The 13,550-nt window shown below is 39.8% G+C and overlaps 1 protein-coding gene across 1 annotated transcript in view; it reads left to right on the top strand.

Annotated features, from left to right (window-relative positions):
- The window catches only part of ADGRL2 (adhesion G protein-coupled receptor L2), a 395,294-nt gene that overhangs the window by 66,947 nt on the left and 314,797 nt on the right, over positions 1-13,550 (top strand). The window contains exon 2 of the mRNA XM_052800823.1: positions 10,308-10,368. The gene's annotated coding sequence lies outside the window, so the exon portion shown is untranslated. The remainder of the gene's footprint in view (positions 1-10,307; positions 10,369-13,550) is intronic.

Genomic DNA, 13,550 nt, shown 5'->3' with positions numbered 1-13,550 from the left:
CATTACTTTGAGGAGTTTTAGGCTTCAAACGTGGATGAGAATAGTTGAGGGGGGCGTCACAGTCTCTGCCAAATTTACTGCAGGGCATAATAGGAAGCCTTCTGAACAAAATTTTAATTTGTTTTCAATCAAGCACAGCAGCCTGAGATACAGTGTAGGTTACAGTGGAGTCTGTACGTTAATAACTTTTTAAAAGCTTAAAAAAAAGCTTACCCTCCCCCCCTCCTCTTCCCAAAGGTCTCTGGAAGAATTATCCAGGTTTGTATCCAACTCTTAAAGTCATTGTCACTTCTTGGAGTGCCTATTCACTATCCCCAATGTCACTCCTATGTCAGCAACCTCCCCTGAGCATTACCACTGCAGGTTCCCACCAGTAGGTGTGGTGGACAAAGTACTTTCAAAAGGTTAATCAGCAGCATTCATTAATAACTAGGTAACAGTATCCAGCCCGCAGGCTACTGGTTGTTGGCAAATCGCTCCCATGGTGCAAAGCTTGTAGTTTTTGTTCAACTGGTTGAGTGCCTTGTTGCCAGGCTTCCTGCTGGAGGAGGAGTTTGGCAGGACCATTGGGGCGTGTTGTGCAATGGCATTCATTGAGCAGCTTCGCTGCTGGCACCTCGGGGACTTCCTCAGGCTTCGCGTCTCCATGCTGAACTCACTCACAGGAATTTGGTATTTTAAGCAAGAGCAGAATAGCCTTCCTAAGGAACGTGGTTAGCTCTTGGAGTGCTTCTGCTTGTGCTGGTGTCCAGCCTTGCTAGACTGAAATACAGGAAAATTTGCTTGATTGTTGATAGTCTTTTGATACTTTCCAGTGGTTCCCTTTCATGATTAGAAACATGGATAAACCCTCCTACAACTCGCTGAGAAAGACGCATAGAAGAGATCAGCTTACAAAGGTACAAAAAAATCTACAGTATGCACTTCTGCAGCAGCGCAGCAAGTCTCCCTCTTAAGAGTGTTACTGTCACGTACATATGGGTGAATGAAGCAACGCGAAGATGCAGTGAGTAAGTAAGTGAGGGCTTTGTGTCAGGCTAATCACTGGCTAGGCCAAATAAGGTGCTCAGCCTGGGTTAATGGCTGAGATCGTGTCCTATTACGTTGCTGACTAACATACTTTTCAGACAGAAGTTTGTACTGTAGACTTGGCCTCAGGTTTTACTGTTTTAATAACTGTCAAAAAGGTGCCAATTCTTCATATATGTTTGTATATTCCTTGCATATTTTAGGGTAGACAAAACATTAATTTTCTAGCTGGATTCTATATTAAGATGAAAAACAAAACAAACAAACAAAAAATCACAAACTTCCTGTCTTTCTTTGGACGATAACAAACCGCCTCAACAACAAAGTACAGAACCCTTCTTTGAGGTCACATAATTACAAAAATAATATTTGAATTAGCTCTTAGGATTTTTAGCCTTAGTGTATCAGACTGATATTTGTCAAATGGGCTTGTGGCTTACTCTGAGTGATTTTTAGCAACTCCAGTGGGGCTAGTTATGGTGTGAATTATTACTCAGCGTGAGTAAGGAGATCAGAATTAAGCCCAGATACGGTCAGAAGGAAAGAGGGTTTTGTCTGATTTGTCTGTGATAGATCTGCCCTGCTGTTAACTCCCTGGTCTTTCATTTAGTTCCTTTTTAGAGACTTTTGTTAAGACTTCCAAGGAGTCCTGAGAGGACAATTGAGCTTTTATGGGTTTTTTGCAGAGGCAGGGAGAAACAATCAAGTTGCTGGTTTTCTGGTAGTGTTGATTTATTTTCTGTTCATCCTGCAAATTTTTTTGTTATGAAATTTATTTAAAAAACAAAAAAACTGAAAAAAACCCAAACCAAACAACAAAGTAATATAAATTGGGCTTTGAGGGAGCAAGAGGGGGAGCTTTGAGGTTAATCTGCAGATAAGGATTTCCCAAGTATATCACAACATTATGATCAGCCCTTACAGTAGGGAGGGTTATAGCTTCTGTTTTCTAAGAGAATGGATTTCCATCTGAGCTTGTCCCTGTTCAGAAAGGCTTCGTAACTAAAGGAATCAGACTGTTTCTCACAAGATGCTACAAAAATGAAACAACCTGGTTCAGACTCTAAAGTTAATGGGCCACTTGCTGGGCTCAGTGGTGCAAAATGACTCATCTGGCTACCTGAAGGCTTCCCTCCAGCAGCCTCAGGGTCCTGCTTCCCCTTTGCACAGGGAAAGGAACCTGGGCAAACCCCGGCTGCCCCCAGCTGCACCTATGGGTGAGCCCCACGCGACCAGTCTACAGCAGACTGGGGCCTTCCCAACTCACCCCGCTCCCAGAGGAAGCCCCAGTCTGGCTACGGGAATAGCTTCAGTTTGCCAGGAACTGTCTCTCTCGCCCTTTCTAGTGCTCGTATTAAGCAGCTACAGCAAAGCAGGTTATCTGTGTGTGCTGAAGATGGCCAAAAGAATTTATGGCCTTTGGAGCCGATGGGACTAAGTTTGCTCAGGATCACGCCCTTAGTTAGCGTCCTGCAGCAAAAAGGCCTAGAGTTTAGTAAGGAAACTCTCTCAGGGATTTATGGTATTGATGACTGTAACCAAGCCTGGCAGCCCTTGGATCTTACAGCTCTCTCTGGGCCTAATCAAAGGCCATTGACGTAAACTAAAACATTTGACTTCAGAGAGCTGTGGATCAAACTCTGCGTCTACACTGACTGAGTTTGCCCTCCCCTCAGACACAACCTCACTTTAAATTCTTTTCTTCTGACAGGCCTGTAGCCTCATTCCTCTCTCTTAAGCTGGGAGGGCATTTCACGGCTCTCTAAGATGCCCAGAAGTGACTTTTCCTTTCTCACGGTGCAGTTTCACATTATACCTAATTCAGTGTAACTGCTGGCTGACACCAAAAATCTCATCTCTGTTTTCCTGATGTCAGGTTTAGAGATCATATGATCCTGGCAGGACGACTTGACAGAAAACTAACCCAATCCAAGATGTCCTTCCCTCCCTGCCCCCCACCCCAAAAGGAGTCACTGTCCTTTCAGGAGTTTTCCACATTTGCCATGGATTAGTGTAATGTGACTCTGTGCCACGAGTGTCAAAAACTCTGCCAGGGGCATTACATAAAAACAAAGTTAATTTGGATTAAGGCAGAGAACCCAAACAAAGAAAACATTGAGAAGAATTCAAATGAAAATGATATGAAAAGTATTATTACCAGCATACAAGGCCTGGCCCAGAATTATTAATTAGCTACTGATCCAAAGATAATGGTTAAGATGAATATTACAAGTGTGAAAACTACACTTAATGTATCTTATTATACTTACTATGATTCTCCTTTTTCTTTTCTATTTTTTTCTCAACCCAGTTAGCTGTCAGTCAGCCTTTAGCATCTTGTTGAAAGGAGCTTGTTCTTGATTTTCATCCAAGTGTTCCTGGGCCACTGCAGATATAATGTCACAGCAAACAGGGGAATGTCTCTCCATTCTTTCCTCTTTCTCCTACAGACCTTGGCGTTTCGTTTCAAGCCCAGTTGTTCAGTCTTTGCGAGCAAGCTGCCTTTTACTGCATTCTTTTGCCCAGACACTGATGCATAAATAACTTCAGATTTACATGATTAGGTTAATTTTTTTCTTCACTTCAGATATAAATGCATTTTAATTTCTTTCTTCTAATTTAGATGGTGTAAATGTTGTCTGCTCACATATTATTCCCATTTCAAAGTATACCCTTGAACCTCACTTAAAGGCTTGAACTCTTTTACTTTGGGAATGCGTGTTTTGAAAATAAAAACTCATAAAAGAACTACAATATGTATTATTAGCTTCCAACTTTCAGTACTTTCAACAGGTCTTCTTACCCCTATTGGGGAGTCTAAGCAAATGTTCTCAGTTTCCCTTGACACAGTAATGAGGAATTCTCCCTATGTGTCCTCTCTTCTCCATGGTTTGAAAATTAAAGCTCTGTCTTCAGCTATAAGATGTGCAGCATATCTTTCTGAAAGATAAAGTTCATATCAGATTCAAGCTACCCAACTGTTTCAGAGCTCTGCTTTTATGTCAGGTTTTTGGATTTCATGAGGTTGGAAGCAGCTTGCATATGAAAATTCATAGTAATTGTACCTTTTAGTGATACTTATTAGCAGAGGTATTATTCTTTACTTTTCAGTCTGATTTACCATTTCAATTTTTTAATGTGTTCAAATTCTTATTGCAAAATCACTCAGAAAAAATAGGAGGTTACTTAGAACAGAAAAATGGAAGAACAGTTAATTTTCAAAATTGGAGGTGAAACAATTACCCCTATACAGCTCATGAGCATCTTTACTGAAATATGTTTCAAGTTCTGCTTTCTCTCGATGAAATACCTTACATTTGCTAGATAGTTTTCTAGTGGTTTCTTGTTCTGCTTTGATATAAATTAAATGTGAGCTATTGTAAGCTAAGTCAGGTAGGTATTGTCACTCTGAGCAAAGGAGCTGCTAGTGCCTTCATGAAAAGATTCACAGGTGATGAGAGAGAACTGCAGTTTCCAAAATCACCAAGAACCAAGCAAGTTTTTTATTTACCGTATCTTTTTCACTTTGTACCTTCTATGTCAACTATGACCGGCACAAGTCCTCCCACTTTCATCAGGGAAGCTAGAGGTTTAGATTGTATGCTGTGCAATGTAGCTTCTTATTCAAGTAAATTGAAAAATATATTGGAATGTTTTCTGGTTAATTGGTTGGAAGAAGCTGAGGTCCTTGCCACTCAGATCCTTTGGAAAATTGCAGCTACATGATTTCTGTGCACTCATGGCGCTGAAATTGTCAAGTCAGCAGTGAAATATGCAACATGAGGAGTGAGAAAAGGTACTGACTCTCATGACAACAACACTTTCCATCACTCTTCCTTGAGAGTTAGTTATTCCTTTGTCCTACTTTATAAAGTAAATCTACTACAAATAAGGATTTTCTAGCAATATACTGTTTAAAAATTATATTGGGGGACGGAGGAGATCAGAGAATCTCTAGCTGGAGTATAAAGGTGGGGGAATTGTAAAAACGCTTCCTTCATTTTCTTTATATTTCTGCTTCTTGAAATTGCTGTATCAATATAATACTGCCATTGCTTACTCCTCCAGCGGGGACCTCCACAAAGAAAAAAAATCCAGGGAAACACCAAGGCTGGAAGGGACAGGATGAGAAACACATGCTTTGCAGAGGGTCTTATGTATCTTTTTTCTCTTCCATTGTCATGCTCAGCAACTCTTTCCTTACAGGAGGAAATACAGGGATGTCTTTATACACAAGTGGAAGTCCCTCAAAAACTGAATTTTGTCTGTACCATCAGAGAAGAAAATTGTGTAGGGCTGGCTTCAGATGTAAGCACAATAGGCCCAGCAGCATTTCACCATTTAGCTCCAGATTGGGATTAGGACCTTTAACTTTGTTGACCCTGTGTTGTCTCAAGCTCTCTGTCAAGTCCCTAGCCTTTCTCTCTCCCCTCTTTCCTGTTGATATCTTTTCTAAGAAACTGGGGAGATGTAAATAAGTGAATAGATGCTGTTGCAGAGGAGAAAAAAGAAGGTGGAGCTGGGGAGGGGACGGGGCCTCTGCTTTTCAGGAGGAAAACTTCTATGAAGGGGAGAGAAGTGGAGGAAAGAACTGCATGTTTCGAGGGGTTTGAGAAAGACATTTTCTACTGGTAAGATGAAGAAGACAGGGGAGAGATCTCTCCATATATAGCTCCCAAAGCCCCCTCCATTTGCCTAGGACACCTTTAGCCACTTTGGCCCAATCACACCATGTGCACATAGTGAGCTTTCTAAGATCACAGCACCTCAGAAATCCCAGTGGTTCTGCCAGGCCAACACCGCCCACTTGAGTTTTTGGCTACGTCACTAAGGAAAAACTTGAACTGAGGACTGCTCTGTCACACGCAAAGTAAGCCAAAACATGCCATCTCATAAAATCCAAAACATGTCTATCAAACTATAGAGACTTCTATGTTCTGTGAGCTATGGCCGTGGCCTGGGAAACTTATGACCTAGGTTCAGCTCTACGTTCTGCCAAATTCAGTGTGAAAACTCTGGTCAGAATCGAGCATACCCAGCAGACTACACTGAGTCTCAAAACCACCACTTTAATACCATTTTGGTTTTGCAAATCTTTGAAAGGCTTTTTATGAGCTCAAAGCAGGGTGACAACAAGTTTCAAAACCACAGCGTTGCTGCAAAAAGGATTTTCTATCTTCCCATCAGTTCTAATTACATGGCTTCTCTCAAAACAGGTGCTTTCCTTTTCAGAAGCCACGTTAGTGGCTAAAGACATGGAAACTAAGTTTCCCAAACAGCCACTTCTATTGCTGAAAAACTCAGATTCACTTGCAGTAATTTCCACTTGATTCTAAATAACCCCTGCTGAACAAATAAGGAAAGGAGATATCTTGCATTCTAAAAGCTTTTCTATATCTCCTTATTTACAGGCGTATGGAACTAGTGTAAAATTTGCCTTTCTCAGAAATAAAAACTTAAGCTAGAAGATTTGCAAATTGCCTTGATTTTTCTCATTTTTATAGGAAAGAATTCTTAGGACTCATTCTGTGAGTGTAAATTTCACTGTTAAGTGCAGCTGAGAGCACATTATGAGGTTTCCCAGGATATTTTGCTCTCCTTACCTGATTCCACTGGGTCTTTTGAATCCATGTATTGCATTCATAGCTTCTAAAAATCCTTCCTTTGAACGTTTGCTTTGGGTTTCATTTTTCTTTTAATATACTAAAGTTGTTTTTTTTTTTAATTACTGTTATGTCAGTGTGTACAATCAGTGAACAAAAAGCCCTATCAATTTCTCCTTTCTATTTGCAATTTGATTCTGAAATGGTTTTTCCCAAAGCTGCTCTGAACTTTCTCCCTTAAGACAAACAAAATTTTCTCTTCAGCTATGGAAAAGAGTACTGCTCTCTTACCCAAAATGAAACATTCTCAGGAGAAATACTGCCTTGTATTTAGAACACTGCATTTTATCATCTTGAGAGACAGGCATCCAGTTTCTCTTCCAGCTTCCATTCTAAAAGGATGAGCTTTAAGACTTAGTCACGGGGCTGGATTTCCTATTGTCCTAAACCCTACATAGTCATTCACATGGGTGCAAGATGGGTATAAAATGCTACCAAATCAGAATGGTTGTACCATATTGGTCTGAATATAGGTGAGGTTATAAAAGGCTGGGGGGTGGAAATCCTACTTGCTATATATCTGGCTTGAACATGTGGCCTGTAACCATCTCTTCTATTCCGTAATTCCTCCACCAACCCCCCCCCAGCAGCACTGAATTTCAGGCAGGAGGAGGTAGAAAAATAAAATTGAGTATGCACTCAGAAGGACACCAGATCTAATGCTTCTTTGCTGGGGATCAACGTGCCAGGGAAGTGATCAGCAAGGCAGGTAGGCTCTGGGCTTCCTGTGGGGCAGACTTGGTATGGGGTGGCAATGGAGCAGTGCCTAACATTTACCTTCTCTAATAGAAATTGTTTCTCCTTTGCTTTTCAAAGTAAGGGAAATTTCCCCCTATTTCCAACCAATGCAAAGCGTGCAGGCAGTACAAGGGAAGGTGCAGCTTTTAAGTGGAAAGATCATCACCAGTTTCTAGGAGAATGAGCACAATAAAATCATTGCGTTCTATTTCTTAAAGACCTGTTCACATATGGTTTTAAAAAAAGCAATGGTGTATCTACAGAAGAATAACATAAACACAACCTTTAGCAAATTCTAAAGCTGTTATGTTTAAGCTGCAGACGTATACATCTCAATCACACTATCTTTCAGTGAAATGGACTAAGCTTTCCTCCACTGTATGAATGGGTAAAGAATACTGTGCCTTCCCTTGTTATTAAATCTTGCCTAAAACTTTAAAATAATACATTGAAATAAGTTATATGTATGCTTGAATCATTAAAATCTGTGTAAAAGAAACTGTCCTCTATGGACCTGTAAGTTTAATGCTGACATGACTCTTTTATACAGCCCTTCAAGATAGAGATACGTAAAAGAAAACAGCTCCTCTTCTGTGTTGCAGATATTTGAAAAACATAATTTTAAAATAACTACAACGTTCAATCCTTGAGGAAATGTCTTTCTAACATGATATCATTTTAAGCATTTAGACTTTTAATTAAACCATTACAGAACAAAGTATTAAGGAAAGCTGTTGAGCCCCAACCTTTCCTGTCTCCCCCACACTTTGAAAACAGTCCATTTCTAAATAAGTGACCATTGCCAACCTGAGCCAGAGGGCAGCATTCACCACCTTATGGTACACTGCAACTCCTGATGAATCTCAGCTACTTTTTAACTCCTCTTTCTCTGCACAATACCAATAAATGTATTAAAAAATGGATTGCCTCTTATAGCCTATTGCAGAATTGTTAAGTGAATAAATGCATTGCCATTAGCGTTCAGTTATAAATACATCTGAATTTTAAACTGAACATATGCTACTTCTCTGCTTGAAACTAGCAGCTTTTGCTTTCAAAAACCATGCCCCAGACTCAGGCATGCCATAATAATAATACTTAGCACTGAGGACGTCAAAGCTCTTTAAAGAAGATAGTATCAATATCTCAATTTGATCCATTAGATATTAAAGAAGTTTCTTACTTGAGGCTGCACAGTGATCAAAACTGATAGAAGAATAGAGCTCCTGTGTCTTAGCTGTGAGCTTGATTTAGTTTCTCATTTACTACTCTGGGTATCAATTCTAAAATAAGCTTTTATTCATATGTTTGGTTTTTGCTGCAAAGCTGTTATTCTCTTTCTCTCCTTCGATAATATTAAAGATCTGTCTCAGCTTAGAGTCAAATTCTTGTAGCCAATTTAGGCTGGAGAATTCCTTGAGTACTCAGTTATTAATAACTCCAGTTTCACACTCCCCTCCTCCATAACCCTTACGTAATCATTTCTTCTAATAAAATATTTTTCATCAGATCAGAAATGTATGAAAGAATGGAAAACATTTCTTGGCTCCCAGACACATGCAAATCACTTTATTATTTATTAATTCGTATTATTTAAGACAGAACCACAGATAAGATAAATATGTTTAAAAAAAATAATAAATATGAGTAATGAAACACTTGTCTGCTTCATTTGGCAAAGAGTAAGTCTGGGGCTGTTATCAAATACCAGGAGCAGGTAGAGGAGAAAGTAAGACAGGGAGGTGGATGGAAAGATTATGTAGGGTTGGGGATACTGTGCTCTCAGTTAAGCCTGTGGAACAATGAGCTTAGCCACAAAGCCAAATCCTGAAGTAACTTCACTGAATCCAGTGGAAATTTGCTTGCTTGCTTGCATTAGCTGGGAATCTAACATTCTCTCTGTTGATTTCAAAAGAACATCTCTGGATTTGAATGAGGAGAGCTGAAAGTAAGGCTTGACCGGAATTTCACAGATGATGATGATGCGAGGGGTTTCACTGTTTTGTTTCACAGCAAGTCATGAGGCAGTTTTAAATCTGTACAGGCTAAGATCACTTTGAATCCATTTGCAGCTGACTATTGGCTACCACTTTGAAATTTAAGAGAAACCAAACATATTTCAGGAGGTTTATTTCAACCACAGATAGAAAACAATAGGGTCCCAAGGCAAGCTGAGAGCCTGCTCCTTTTAAAGGAGCACTTCAAGAAAAAAGCATGAAAGGAAGCAATGGTGTGCAAATCAAAATAACCCCTTTGTCTTTCTCACTGGATCCATGCTTGGGGAAGAATGAACTGTAGGGGAAGAATTCAGACCTGTCTTTATTCAGACTCCAAAGGCAACTACTTTCTCTCTGGATGAGGAAGAAATTCAGTTTTAATGGTGGTGGCAGCCTTCCACCGAATGACCTTAATTTTCATGATCAATACAGGCAGGTGGCAACAATGTTCTCTTCAAATAACTAATTGTTGAAGATTAAGGATTGATTGGTTTGGGTTTGGGTTTGTGTTGGGTTTGGGTTTTGGCGTTTTTTTTAATTAATCCCCTTCCACTGCTACATGGGATTCAGTAGTTTTTCACCTGCTCTCGGCTACCAAACAGCTCTTGGATTCGTTCAGTCACCTTTTCCCTCCTTCCTCCCTCCCTCCCTCTCTTCCTCCCTCCCTGTTTGCAACACCATTCTGGCACTCCTCAGGGTTCACTAACCAGGGAAGAAAAGTCCCTCACATCCTTCCCTTTGCTATATCAATATAGATTCATTTCTGGCCAGGGATGTGATTGAGTCTATCATGTTTTGCTTTTTTAATGCTTGTAATGTTTATATTTTAAATCCACTAATATTTTGTGCTTATTTGGTTTTGGGTTTGTGCTTCCTGCAGGTGACAGCACTCCAGGGACATCACTTCACTTGAAGCTGGGCACCATGGGACCTTATCTTGGGTAAGAGATCCATAAGGGATTGGAGATCCTACTGTGGCAGACTTAATTTGGCTGCTTCTTCATTGCTGTTTCCTTTTATCCTTTCCTTAAAGCATTTCTAATCAAGTTGAGATGAAGGTAGGCCCCTCTACATTTTGCATGTGCATTTACCCCCTAGCTGAATTTACTCTATCTTTGGCAGTTTTCACCACTGTTATTCAACGCAATGCTGCCTGTCAACCCTCTGAGCCTGCAAGCTAGCTCAGGACCTGGGCTAAGATCCCAGCATTGCAGCATGACATGCTGCCACTTAAGCACTTAATTATACGTAAGGAGACAACGATCCTCATTGTACCCTTTACAAAAGAACCACAAGGAAAAATAAAGTCCCACTGCCTTGCCAGCCAAAGGGATCTTTGCCAACACCAGGTGGTGGGAAGCATGAAGCAAGTGAGAGGGGTGACTCCTGGCACTGCTTCTGCAGCCATGGTGACAATTAAAAAAAAATGCTGCTTTTGAGAGAGAGGCCAGTAGCATTTGGCATTTGGTGTCAAGGGGCTGAAAAGGGTGCCACGTGAGGCTGAAAAGCTTTGCAGGGGTTCCTAATGAACAATTTTCTGTGCTCCCTGTCCTACTTGGATGATTGTACTTAGCTGGCTACTGTGCTCTTGTGTCCAGGTTTTGCCAACTGGTTATCTTCCTGCTTGCATCTGTTTATGCTGTATTCACCTCTCTGTCTGGAAGGGTGCAAATCAATATCAATGAAGCTATTGGGATTTTTCTGTCTGATTGAGCTAATCTCTCCTGGAGTTCTACCAGTGGTCTAATTTAATTACCTTGTTTCAAATACAGTTTTAGTGGGAAATGCAGAGGAATACGAACATGAAATTCATCCAAATACATAAACATGTACTGTGCTTGTTTTACATCTTCTGTAATATCTGTACCCCACTCCTCTTTTCTAGTAATGATGGACAATCTGTAAGTCATTGGGCGGGGACAACTGGGCAGCAAGTGAGTTTGGTGGCAAGTGTAGGCCTTGCAGACTTTCTGAAGTTTAATAGCTTCATGTAAGCTACAGTAGTACTCACTTTTCTTTGAACACTAATAACATCATGTTGTAAATTCATCTTAAAGACTTTTGTGTTCTCCTAACAGAAGAAACCTGTCTTTATATAAGTTTAGTTGGAGAATCAAAGTATGTTTTATAAATTAATTTTGTGCTAGGAAGGTAAAAGCTGTAGCTGAAAATGAATTGCTAGAATGTTTAGAATGGTTGAAAAATCTATATTCTGTATAGCCACTGCCTAGTTTAGAAGGTTAAGGCATTGTGATTTGCACTTGTGTGTCTCTGTGGTTCAAACTTATAGGAGAATAAGAGCAACACATTTGATGGCATATCTGTAGTGGGACTCTGAAGTCATGCTGCAAGGTGTTTAAGGCAGTAATAGACAAGTGTCACTTTAAAATGGAAAGGTAAGCAATCAGTGAGGTTAATCCTTTCCAAGACTTTGTTGTAGGTCAAGTGATGAATTTTTTTTAGCTATGGAACAAAACTATTTGAAACAAGTATCTGTCTTCAGGAAAAGGTGTCTATTATGTGTTTAAAGAGAGGTTTACCTTGTATTGCGTGAAAGCTGGATATGCAAATGGAGTATTTGCTTATAAATTCTTATGGTCATTGAAGAGATTTTACCTACTTCTTTGCTTTTAAAAGAAAAAAGTATGACAAAGAGAAAGATTTTAAGCAGATGACTGAGATCCAAAGGACAGATAATGCAGGCTCCAACTGCATTTATAATAGTTCACTTCTGTAAGTGAAGTATATGTTCTCTGTTTAGAAAAAGAATGAGAGTATGAAAGATGTTGTGTCAGTGATTCTTCAGATTTTCAATCTATTGATCAGGGTGGAAGAAAAAGTCTTTCCATATACCTAGCTCCTTTTTTTAAATTCCCAGTCTCAGTACTTTGTGTGCTCCATGGAGAGGCTGTATACAATTATGTCTTGCTAGTAAAACAAGATAAAATAATCCCATTGCATTGTCACAAAGATAAAGCATATGATAACTTCTTGTTTTAGTTGATCAGCAGGGTGGCCTAGTACAATGAATTCCCATCTCCTGGCTTTGGCTTATCTTCTGATTCCTGAGAGACACAAAAAAGACAAATAATAACAATAGCAGTAGTCCTTTTGCTTTCACCTTATGTGAATATTGTAATAGTGGAGTCTCGTGACAGAAAGGACAATGATTGTGTGTACTACCTGAACATCAATGGCATCACACTCTGTAGTGTCACTCTGTATTGAAATGTTGGACTTGTGTGATAAAAACTGTACAGGATAATAAAAACACGTTCAATATGCAATCACCTCTAGCCTAGTTATAATTGGTACCATACCTAAAGATCTCCCTTCCTAAATCAGGCCTACTCGGAGTACTAAACATAAGTACCATAAGTTTGTTCCCTAAACAACTTCCAGTTTTAATATTTTAGTCCTTGGAATGTGTCATTCTGGACTATACCTGTCAGTTATTCCAAACATTTCCACAAAAGGGACAAATGTTCTGGATCTCATCTACAAAATTTTCTTTATCTATCAAAGGAGAGCAGTCAAATCATCAAAATATTATTTTCTCAGAAATAAATAATAGACATCTTCTGCACTTAATATATTTGATTTGCTAGAAGTGGTTGTCTCCTCTCTTGGTTTGAGCAATCAGAAAGCAAGCACAGAGCATCTCCTGCTTCTTATCTTGTTCTGCATGAAAACACTTCCCTACTACCAGCCAGGGGTTTAGCTCAGGCCATAGTGGTTAATTTTTGAAGGAACCCCTCGTTAAAATATTCTCAGCACATAACTGATAATAGGGAATTAAGAGAGATGATGCAGTCTGTTCTCCATACACCCTTTTTCCCTGAGGTGCTGTGAAAGAAATGTGAATTTCTCGGGTACGAAATATATTCACCCACCTCTTTCTTGCACCTCAGAGGCAGAGTACTGCACAAATCACTGTGCAAAGCCCCTCAGAGCCATGCTCAGGAAGCCGTGAATGCCTGTGCTGCAGTCTCAGACTAGGGCTCTGCATCTTTATTAGCAATTCAAATTAAACACCCTAAATTTTGTGGTGGATATCACAAAATGGGATCATTCAGAGAACACGCGTTGCACATCATAGTGGTGTCCTTCAAAGTGTTCACAG

Source organism: Harpia harpyja, chromosome 11 (genome assembly GCF_026419915.1).
Source record: "Harpia harpyja isolate bHarHar1 chromosome 11, bHarHar1 primary haplotype, whole genome shotgun sequence".
Taxonomy (NCBI): domain Eukaryota; kingdom Metazoa; phylum Chordata; class Aves; order Accipitriformes; family Accipitridae; genus Harpia; species Harpia harpyja.
Note: the sequence above shows the minus strand (reverse complement) of the source record. Positions and strands in the feature narration are given on the sequence as shown.